The sequence below is a fragment of the Panthera uncia genome, unplaced genomic scaffold, assembly GCF_023721935.1.
Source record: "Panthera uncia isolate 11264 unplaced genomic scaffold, Puncia_PCG_1.0 HiC_scaffold_1785, whole genome shotgun sequence".
NCBI lineage: Eukaryota > Metazoa > Chordata > Mammalia > Carnivora > Felidae > Panthera > Panthera uncia.
In genome coordinates this window covers 13,339-24,132 of record NW_026058454.1, presented here as the reverse complement: position 1 = coordinate 24,132, position 10,794 = coordinate 13,339, and the positions used below count along the sequence as shown (strand labels likewise).

The 10,794-nt window shown below is 58.3% G+C and overlaps 1 long non-coding RNA gene across 1 annotated transcript; it reads right to left on the bottom strand.

Annotated features, from left to right (window-relative positions):
* Positions 1–540: 540 nt before the first annotated feature.
* LOC125917392 (uncharacterized) lies at positions 541–5,180 on the bottom strand. Its single transcript, XR_007456178.1, has 2 exons — positions 4,977–5,180; positions 541–1,615 (listed from the first exon to the last, which is right to left on the bottom strand). It is a non-coding gene; the product is annotated as an uncharacterized LOC125917392 (long non-coding RNA).
* Between the last annotated feature and the right edge of the window lie 5,614 nt (positions 5,181–10,794).

Sequence of the window (10,794 nt, the reverse complement as noted above, 5' to 3'; positions counted from 1 at the left end):
GCCTGGGTGGCTGAGTCGGTTAAGCGTCTGACTTCGCTCAGGTCATGATCTCGCAGTCCGTGAGTTCGAGCCCCGTGTCGGGCTCTGTGCTGACAGCTCAGAGCCTGGAGCCTGTTTCAGATTCTGTGTCTCGCTCTCTCTCTGCCCCTCGCCTGCTCACGCTCTGTCTCTCTCTCTCTCTCTGTCTCAAAAATAAACAAACAAACAAAAATTTAGGAAAAAAAAAAAGGACAGAAATTCTGACCACACTAGGACATGGCCGGACCCGGAGGACACAGTGCTCAGTGAAATAAGCCAGGCACAAAAGGCAGCCAAACCCCACGAGTCCAGGGACACGAGGAGTCCAGAGTTGTCAAACTCAGACACAGAAAGTCAAGGGGCCGATGCCGGGGGCTGGGCTGGGGAGCGGGGGGAACGGGGCGATGGCTGTTTCATGGGGACAGGGCTGCCGTTCTGCAAGACGAAAAGAGATCTGGAGATGAGCGGGGTGACAGTTGCACGACGTAAATGTACTTAATGCTACCGGACTGGAAGCTTAAAACCGGTTAAGGTGGCAATTTTGACGTGATGTGCATTTTGCCACAGTTTATTTAATTTTGTACACGTCATGGGTTACACCCATCACCTTCCTCTCCCTCATCCTGGTCTTCTTCCCCACCGGGGGTTCAGGTGGGGGTGGCTGCCGGTCCCCACCCACGGGCTGACTCTGGTCGTGGGGGCGTCTGCCTGGGACCCCGCCGGAGAGCAGGCTTAGCGGGTGCCGAGCCTGATGGATTAGGAACGTCCACCCCGGGCTCAGGCGGGGCCAGCGGCCGAGTGGCCCGTGTGCCAGTCCTGGTACACGGCGTTTGGCCTCCCGGGAATATTTAACTTTCACACGAGGACTTGGGTTGTGTGTCCACTGGGGGGTGGGGTGGGGGGGAGGGAGGGCCGTTCTGGGGAGGCACAGGCGAGTGGAGAGGGGAGTCCCCCCACCCCACGGGAGCCCCCCCACCCCACGTAACCAGGAGAGCTCTCCCCAGGTCCACACAGCGTGGGTCTGCAGTGGAGCCCCTCCCCCGCGCTGCACAGTCGTGGGGTTCTCCGCTCCCTTTTGGAACCGGTGAAATCAGATACGGTTTGAGTGGAGGGAGGAAGGCGGGCCTGTGGGCAGGCCCGTCGGGGGAATCACACGGAGGTCCCCGTCGGTAAGTGTGCTGAGAGGTGACTGACCAGATGATTGAACGCCACTCGTACTAAAAATATTTTTAGAGCCCTTCTCTTGATTTATACCCAAAAGAAAATACCGCAAAGGAGAATGAGTTTTCAACTCGAGTAGCACTTATGCCTGACCTAACTAAATTAGCTCTTTTAAACTGGTGGTTTTGCTCTGATGCCTGTAATAAAAATAACAATAATGTGCATTTAGAGGGTGTTTTATCCTCTCTGAAGCACTGGGCCTTCTGCGGTGGACATTCCCCTTAACTGGGCTGGAGGCCAGCAGGGTGACGGGGTTGGGGGGCGAAGGGGGGGGAGAGGAGGGTTGGGCGGGGGCAGGAGTCGTTCCCCAGCGTCTGATCACGTTTGGTAAAATCAGCAGATTTCAAACACACGAGACAGTGGGGTTCGCGGTGCCCTGAGAAGAGAGAAAGGGGCCGGGAGTCAGGTCTTTCCCTCTGTCAGGAACTGGGTTCCGTCTCCCCAAGTTCAAATGCGGAAGCCCTACCCGCCAGTGTGGTGGTCTTTGGAGGCGGGGCCTTTAGGAAGTGATGGGGTCCTGAGGTCATGAGAGGGGGCCCCCAGGACGGGATCTGCGCCCTTCTAAGAGAGCATGCTCCTGTCTCTGCCGCGTGAGGTCACAGCAAGGAGGCGGCTGCCTGCAAAGCCAGGACGAAGAACGCTCCTAGGCCCCTGCAGCTGTGACCCGGTGACCTGGGACTTCCCAGCCTGAAGCTCTGCTCTTTAATCCACACCCGCCCCCCCCCCATGCCGCTGTCTGTGTTGCTTCGTTATGGGTCCCCAGCTGACACCTCCCTTCTTTCAAGTTTGAGTGTGGGCTTTGCTCAGCCTGGAGGGATGGCTTCGGGGGCCTGCGGTGACACCGCGGCCTCAGCCTCGGCCCCCCCCCCCACCCCCCAGGGCCACTTCCACCAAGGTGCCCGAGGTTCCCGCCGCCCTTCTCCCGGCACTCCGCACCACCTGCCCGAGTCTGTAGGTGACTCAGTCTACGCTCCCGGGCCCCTCTGCCCTGCCAACTCCTTCCCACTCCGCTGTTCAGTTGAAGCTGGTTCACCGTCACCTCCTCCAAGGAGCCTGCCCTGACCACCCACATCCTCAGGAGGGTGGCGATCCCCGTCCTCCCACGGGCCCCCCTCACTCCATGTTGTCACTGTCCGTGAGCACATCAGCTTCCGCCACTGGGTGGCAAGCTGTCAGGGGCGGAGGCTTCGAGTCACGCCGCCGTGTCCGGGCATCCAGCACAGAACAGACTCAGCGTGGGGCTCCCTGCTCGCCACCCGCAAGCCCAGCCCCATCACAGGCTCTGGCGACAGACTGTCCCCGAATCTGGGGAGGCCCGAGGAGCCGGAAATTCATGCCAGGTGGTCATTCGCTCGCAGCCCGGCCTCCAGTCCAAGAACCCTACCATCACAACTCTGTGCAACAGGTCCCACCCCAGACCCGCCTCAACACAGGTATCCCAGCGGAGCCCCAGCCCTGAACACCAGCCCTAAAATCACAGCCAGGGCCGTTTCTGGAGTGAGTCCTGTGGGCCACCCGCGGGCCAGCTCTTTCCATGAGTCACCTCCTTCAGCCTTGTGCGACAAGCATCCTTACCCCATTTCCCAGATGAATAGACTGAGGGACTGCCCAGAGCCCCACGGCTAGCAAGGGGCAGGGCCAGGACTGGACCCCACGTCTGCTTGACTCTAAAGCCAGAGATTCCCACCCAGGACCACCGTGGGGGCCACCGGGTCAGTGGGAAGAGGGCGGTGGGCCCACAGCCAGAAAGAGCCGGGCGTCTCCCGTTGTTCCGGGACCAGCGCCTTCCCTGCAGAAGCTCCCGGTCATTCACAAAGGAGTCAGCTTGTCTTCGTTTTCACCCCGGACATTCTTCTTCATCTTGAGAGGCTTTCGACTGCAGGCGACAGCATCCCAGGCGGAGAGCACAGCCTGGGCGAGGGTGCAAGCCACAAATAACTCGGGGAGGGGTCTGCCGCACGGTGGGCAGGCGAGGAGCACGGAGGCGGTGAGCTGGAGGGCTGAGCCGGGACACGGATCTGAAGGCCTCAGACCTTATTCCCCAGGCAAAGGGGGTCACTGTGGGGCCTTGAGACAGAGGGGGCCCTGGCCCTATTGCCCCTTTGGAAAGCATACGCTGGGGGCCACTCTGCAGGTGGATTGGCGGGGGGTTCTGTGCCTTTCCCGTTTGAATTACGAGCTGGTGCCTCTCCTCTCCAAGGGGTCACCACGCTCACCCCCACCGCAACCCCCTGGGGGGTCACACCTGGACTCACCACCTTCCCCTGGGCTTCTCGGCCTCCTTATCCTCTGCAGCTTCTGCCCCGCCCTCCTCATTCAGTGTGGTGATACAGAAAACCCAGGGAAAGAAACCTCAGGCCGGGACACGAAAGGGCATTCGCTTTCATTACGGAAAACCAACCAGGCCCCAGAAAGCCAGGCAGCTTATGCCTACAGAAATTCCAAGACTCCCTGGATGAATAATATATCAATAATCATATAACTTTGCATTTTTAAAATGCTTTAGTCCAAGGGCTTTGGGCTCTTTGAAAATCATGAATTCGATTCAGGGAACGTTCCCTAAATACCTCCTCTCTAAGCTGGGCATAGGGTCATTCCAGAATCACGGGCATTCGGGAAGGATCCACGAGGTGCATGGGAGCCTTACTCAGAGGGGAACAATGGGGTTCGAGGAAAGGGCTGTTGCACAAGCCTGGGCTGGGTCTGAGGAACACACAACAGAAGGTGTTGTCCTCCAGGGTCAAAAGCAGGAAACGGACTTCATAGCTGAGGGAGGGGCCCCCGGACAGGATCTGTGACCCAAAGAGGAGGGCACAGCCCCTTCCAGAACCAAGGCCAGGCAGGGAGGAGTGAAGGAGAAGTACCCTGGCCTCTCTCGGCCACCCTCCAGTCTCCTGCGGGCGCCTCCCACTGGCTGAGCCCGGCAGCAAGTCTGAGGCCAGCCTGGGGGAGCAGGTCCACAGAGGTCAGCCCTCCGGGGCCGGAGCAGGGTGGGGAAGGGCAGAGAAGGGGTCTGAGAGTGGCAAACGGGTCTGGTCTGCACACTCAGAAGATGCCCTTTCTTGGACACTCGGAAGTTAAAGGATTGCACGCGGTCCTTGGGACACCCCTTAGGACACGGATGGCATTCTTACTGTCCTTTTACGGCTGCATGAACTACAACTTAAAGAGTTTATGGGCTGAGTTGTGTCCCCCCCAAAATTCACATGTTCAAGCCCTCACCCTCAATATCGCAGAATGTGACTGTGTTTGCAGGTAGGGTCTTTCAAGAGGCGATTAAGTTAGGGGTGCCTGGGTGGCTCAGTCAGTTGAGCATCTGACTCTCAGTTTTGGCTCAGGTCATGAACTCAGAGGAGGGAAACCTCCAGGCTCTAAAGCCAGAGACCCATAGCTGACCAAACCTCCAGTTTGTGGGTTCGGGCCCTGCACGGGCTCTGCACCGACAGCCCAAAGTCTGCTTGGGATTCTCTCTGTCCCCCTCTCTGCCTCTCTCTCCCCCCGCCCCCGAAAATAAATAAATAAACTTAAAAAAGAAAAAAGAGGTAGCCAAGTCAAAAGGGGTCACCTGGGTGAGCCCTGATCCAGTATGAGATTCATAGGGTGCGTCCTGATCCAATCTGACTGGTGTCCTTATAAGAGGAGACCAGGACATAGAGACACAGAGGGACGACCACGTGAAGACACAGGCAGAAGACGGCCGTCTACAGGCCAAGGAGAGAGGCCTCAGGAGAACCCACCTGCCCACGCCGTGGTCTTGAACTCCCAGCCTCCAGAACGTGAGAGAATAAACGTCTGCTCTTCAAGCCCCCGCCTGTGGTCCCAGGAGACGAACACAGGGCACCTGTAAGTGGTGATCTGGGGTTGTGGCCAAGGGTCCCTGCCTCCTGAACCTGCAAGTCTCCACCCCCGCCAGGGGGCCGAGGGACGGCGGGGCTGAGCTAGTGATGGCCCCAGCCCTGACCCATGAACGGTCATAAAGGGCACTGGGAGGGGTCTGCCACCACCACATCCTATGCACTTCTTTCCGGCCAGACCCCAAGGCCTCTCTCCCACCAGGCATAAAAGGCCCTTGTTAGAAACGATGTCTAATCCCACTCATGACGCAATTAATGCTAAGCAGACGCCCCTGGTCTCACCAAGAGAGGGAGAGAGACAGCAGCTTCTGACCCCCCAGAGCAGAATTCTGGGAGACCGGGTGGCCCTGAACCCGGAGTCAGCCCTGAGGGTTCCTCTCTGAACTCACCGTGGCCCTTCTGTGGGGAACAGAGATCTCTTCTGGGCTTCGCCAACCAAAACAGGTGGCAGAGAGAATGAGGGGTTTGGGTTGGGGGCATGGGTCCTCCCGTCCACCATGACCTAAATCAGAAGTGCTGTGGCCCAAGACTTGAATGCAAGGCTTCTTTTTCTCTTTTTCCTTTTCTATTGCACGTTCATTGGTTTCCTAGAGCAGCCGTGACAAAGTGCCACCAACTGAGGGCCGGAAACAACAGAACTCGACGGTCTGGCAGCTCCGGAGGCCGGTGGTTCCGGAACAAGGTGGCGGCAGGTTGCCTGCATCTGCGGGTTGTGAGGGGGAACGTGTCCCAGGCCTCCCTCCCCCCGAGGCACAGGGTTTGCCGGCACCTCCGGAGACCTCTACCGTCACCTTCCCGGGGCGCGCCCCCTGCACACGCCCAGCTCTGCGCCCAAACTTGCCCTTTCTGCCACCACACCAGTCGTGCAGGATCAGGCCCACCCGGACGACCCCACGGCAAAGACCCTGTCTCCAAAGGAGGTCACGTGCCGAGGCCCTGGGGGTCAGGACTCCCAACGCACGAAGTGGCAGGGGCCACAACTGAATCCAGACACGGTAGAATCCGCGTGCGCAAGAGTATGGGGAACAGAAGTGCCACTGCCAGCATCAAGAGGCAGAACAGGGCCGGCCCCCAGAGGCCCCTGTGCCCTCCCTGAGGATAGCGCCCCGAGGGCACCAGGATCCGGACCGTGAACTCACGGCGGCTGGCTGCACCGAGTGCTTCTGCACCCACCGCGCGTCCAAACCCGGAGCCCTTGGCCTGTCGTCCGAACGTCACAGAAGTGGACGCCGACCCCCCGAGTCTGGCTGCTTTCACTCAACGCCGTATTTACAAGGCTCACCCCTGTTGTCACGCATGGGTTCCCATCACAACAGACGGCCAGGGGGTCCTGTTGTGGGTTACATCCTTTCCCACTGTGTGGACACGGCACCACCCCCCCGGGCTGTCCCCACGTGGACCACCGCAGACAGGCCTCCAGGAACAGCGTGCGTGTCCCTCCCTGCCCACGGGGAGCAGGAGCGTCCCAGCGGACCTGCTAAAGCAGGGGGGGATGTGCATCTCTGACCTCCCTGGAGCACGGCGCACCGTTTTCCCCAGCGTTGACGCTGACTGAGAGCAAATTTCGGGGAGAACAGAAAAGGACGCCCAGAAGAACTCGCACTCCGGTTCTCAAGAGCATGGCTTCCAGCGTCCCCGGGAGGGCCGGACGTTTCTGGACGCCATCCCTGCGCCAGGCCCTCGTCGACTTCACTGACCATCATCCCCTAACCCCCCGAAAGATGCTGTCTGGCCGCCGCACCTCCCAGGGGAGAAGCTTCACTGGGAACCGGGGACGAGGTGACATACCCAAGGTCACACACTCGGAGAGATGCTTTCCAATCTCACGGCCTCGTTGAGGGCAAAGGCGCGGGGCAGCGCTGGACAGGCCGGCTCAGCACAGGCAAGAGATCACTTAATTCTCCCCGGCCCGCATCCCTCACTCTATTAGCTCCCGGACGTTAGGGAACCCGTGTTCTGACTCCGACAAGCTGTCTCGGCTGTGTTAGAACCTCGGGGCAATTTAAATGTGTTTTGTGTTTCATGACTTATAGATGAGGCCCCCAAGAAAGCCTGGTCAGACAGCGACAGCAAGCATGTTAATAGAGCAGCACTTACGTGCATTATTTCTGGTCCACTTAGCAAGTGGACCGCTCTTCTCCCTCCTGGAAACCTTTGTTTCGAGGCACTCCTCTCTCTCACCAGAGAAATCTCGGAAAGTCTATTCCTGGGGGGAACACGGGCTTTGTCCCCCGCCCTCCTGGTCTTTGGTCGTGCGGCCATTTCAGAGCCGTCCAGAGCCGTGAGATGTGCCCAAAGTCAACCTGCAACAGAATCCTCCCGAGACGCGTCTTCGGCTGGAGCCCTTGGCGCCCCACGTCTGTCCCTGTCCCTGTGGGCCTCCCCCTCTCGGTGACCAAGGTTCTGGCAGCTTCCAACCCCGAATGAGTGACCCATGGCCAGCACGGTTGGGGTCCCTAAGCCCATTCACAGTGAGAGGACACTCAGGGCCGCCCCAGGGGACAGGAGGCGGGGCCTGGCTCCCCTTACACCTGTTGAGAGAAGTGAGGGTCGGGCCAAGTGGCCCCAGGCGCAGTTAACAGCAGGACCAGCGCTGGGGCCGCGCCTTGCCCTCCGTCTCTCATCCCCCTGCTCTGGCCACAGAACCAAGGAGGACATCCCAGTTTCCAGTTTGCATAAGGGGTCGGTGCGATAGAGACGAAATTCAACGAAACAGTGAGGTTAATAACAATAGCAACTGTCCGTGATGGGTTCACTTGCGCCCCCTCAAAAATTGTAGGTTGAAGTCCTAACCCCAGGACCTCAGGACACGACCTGATTTGGAGACAGCCGTGGCAGGAGTAATCAATAAACTGAGGTCACCCTGCAGCAGGGGGGCAGCAACCCAGCACGACTGGTGTCCTTACAGAAAGGGGACAGTTAGACACAGGCAGGGAGAACGGCAGGTGCAGACAGAGGCAGAGACGGGGGTGATGCTTCCCCAAGGAGCGCCGGGGACACGGGTGAGGCCCGGGACGGGTTCTCCCTCAGGGCCCCCGAAGGAACCAGCGCTGTCCACACCTGGATTCTGAGCTTCGGGGCCCAGAACCGCGAGAGAATACCTCCCGAGTGTGTGCGTGCCGTTATGGCATCCCCCCGGAACCAACGCTCCGCCCTCTGCTCGGCAGGTACGTGCGACAGCTTTAGGCCGGGGCGCAAATGTGGGCCACCACCAGCCGGCTACGTGGGACCGTCTCCAACCTCTCTGAGCTTCAGAAGCTTTGTGAGTTACGGCTGCCTTTGACAACAAATACATCTCAACTCAAAATGACTCACACCGTAAAGAAAAGGTACTGTCCTCACCGAGTAAGAGGTCTAGGGCTGTGGTCACTCGAGGGTCACTCCGGAGAGAGGTGGCTGGGACCCTGAGCGGTGCACCCAGCTACCCCCTGAGCAGACCCCCAGCCCGCAGGGTAATAAATAACAAACGGGCCGTGAGAGAATACGTGGGTGGTGTTTCAAGCCGCTCCGTGTGTGGGGATCTGTTCTGCAGCGACAGGAAACTAACACAGCGAGGATCAAGGTGAAAATGAAATCCACCCACCGGCCCCTCCGCGAGGCTCAGTCCAGCCGGATGAACTGGATGAGCAAGCTGGGTCCTCACGCACCGACAGGGGCAAGTGTCAAACAGCAGCCCGTGTAGCGAGCTGAGCAAGTTGCTAGAGGAATAAACTACGCAGCCGTCTGTGCAGACGCGGGACAGTGTAGCGTAAGAACAGAGCCTCGTGGGAAGGACAGCCTTCAACATGGGGACAGCAATGGGGCGCCTGGGTGGCTCAGTCGGTTAAGAGTCGGACTTCGGCTCAGGTCGTGATCTCGCGGTTTGTGGGTTCGAGCCCCGCGTCAGGCTCTGTGCTGACGGCTCGGAGCCTGGAGCCTGCTTGGGATTCTGTGTCTCCCCCTCTCTCTGTCCCTGTCCCACTCATGATCTGTCTCTCAAAACTAAACATTTAAAAAAAATTTTTTTTAAAAACATGGGGATGGCAGTTACTTGTGGGGCAGAGGGAGAAGGATGGGCAGTGACCGTTCTGCATCAGCAACATCAAGTCTCCCGTTTGTTTCTGGAAAGAAAGAAACCTACAATCGTAAACAGTGTCAATGGTGGGTACGCGGGTGCTTTTTAGTCACTTTCTGAATTTTTCTGCGTGTTTTAAGTATTTTTAAAAACTTCTGGCTCAATCAGTTGGAACATCCAACTCTTGGTTTTTGCTCAAGTTGCACACCGTGTTTCACGCTGAGCATGAAGTCTGTTTCACAGTCTCTCTCTCTCTTTGTGTACACACGCACTCTCTCTCAAAAAAAAGATACATAAAAATTTAAAATTTAAAAAAATAAAAACTTCTTAATTGGTTCTAATACGTAGGCCTGACGTTTAAAATCCAAGGATTTGACACAACTTGGAGAAAGCCGCCATCCGGGGGGTCCAGCGCCAGGCTCCCTCCCTCCCGCCACCCCACTCATGCGACCCCCCCTCCCCCACCGAGCCCTAGATTCCCCAAGGGCAGCATGCTGTGCAGTCCCCCCGAGGAAACACGATGCTGCCTGGCAGGGTCTGGGGAGGTTTACGGGGCACCATCCACGGCGTAGCCGGTTATGACCCGTGACCGGGGCTGGTTGTTCCAACGGGGAAAGGTGTCTGACCCACCTCATCAAGGCAGTCAAGGGGCAAGACCAAGGTTGGAGGCCCCGCCTCAGCCCGAGCTCCCCCAGAGGGGGTGGGGTTCCATATTTGAGCCCCACCCTGAGCCCCCTTTCCATGTGTCTCTTTACCATCACCCCCCTCGTCCCACCAGGATGGCCACTGCCTGGCCTCTGCCTCTGGAACACCTCCAATCCTCTGGCCCCACTCCCCGCCTCCCCCACCTGTCTGGCTATGCCTGAATCAGCTCAGGCGCCGTCTCCTCCAGGAAGCCCACTTGTGGGACTCTGCCCCCTCTCCCCATCCAGAGCAGAGCCTACACACTGCCCACCTACGGGAGACAAGCATGGAGTGAACAGCTCTTGGCATGACCCAGGTGTGTGTCTGTTCCCCCCACTAGCCTGTGAGCTCCCTGAGGCCCACAGCTCTGTCCTATTCATCACACAGGAGGCTCAGTGCAAAGGAGGCCTGCAGGCAGTGATGAACCAATGAACAAACGAATGAGTGAAGTGACTGGTCCAAGGTCACACGTGCTCTACCTCGAGCAGCGTCCTGATCGTCTAAATTCAAGGGTCCGGCCTGGTGCTAACAGCAGGAGCAACAGACAGAGTGGGGAGGCCACCAGCCGTGAGCCATGCAGAACTGAAAACAAGCTGGCCTCTGAGATGCCCCTTCCAGAAGGAAACGGAGCTCTGGCCCCAGTTCCCCGGGCATGCCCACGGGGAGGACGTCTCCAGAGATGCCCAGGGCCTGGCCACTCTGCCCAGGGCTCCTCACAGCCTCTGACCCCAGGGGCCTCGCCTGGACTCAGGACTGAGGGTCATTTTTCCAGATCCTCAACTGGACTTTTTTTTTTTAATTTTTTAAAATTTTTAAATTTTTAAAAATTGAATCTAGAAGGAATGCATGCTTGTTAAAAAAAAAAAAAAGGACCCTGACAGTCCAGAGGCAGATAAAGAAATATACAGGAAACACATAAGGGCTCCCCCCGCACCCCCTGTCCAGACCAGCGTCACGAACAGG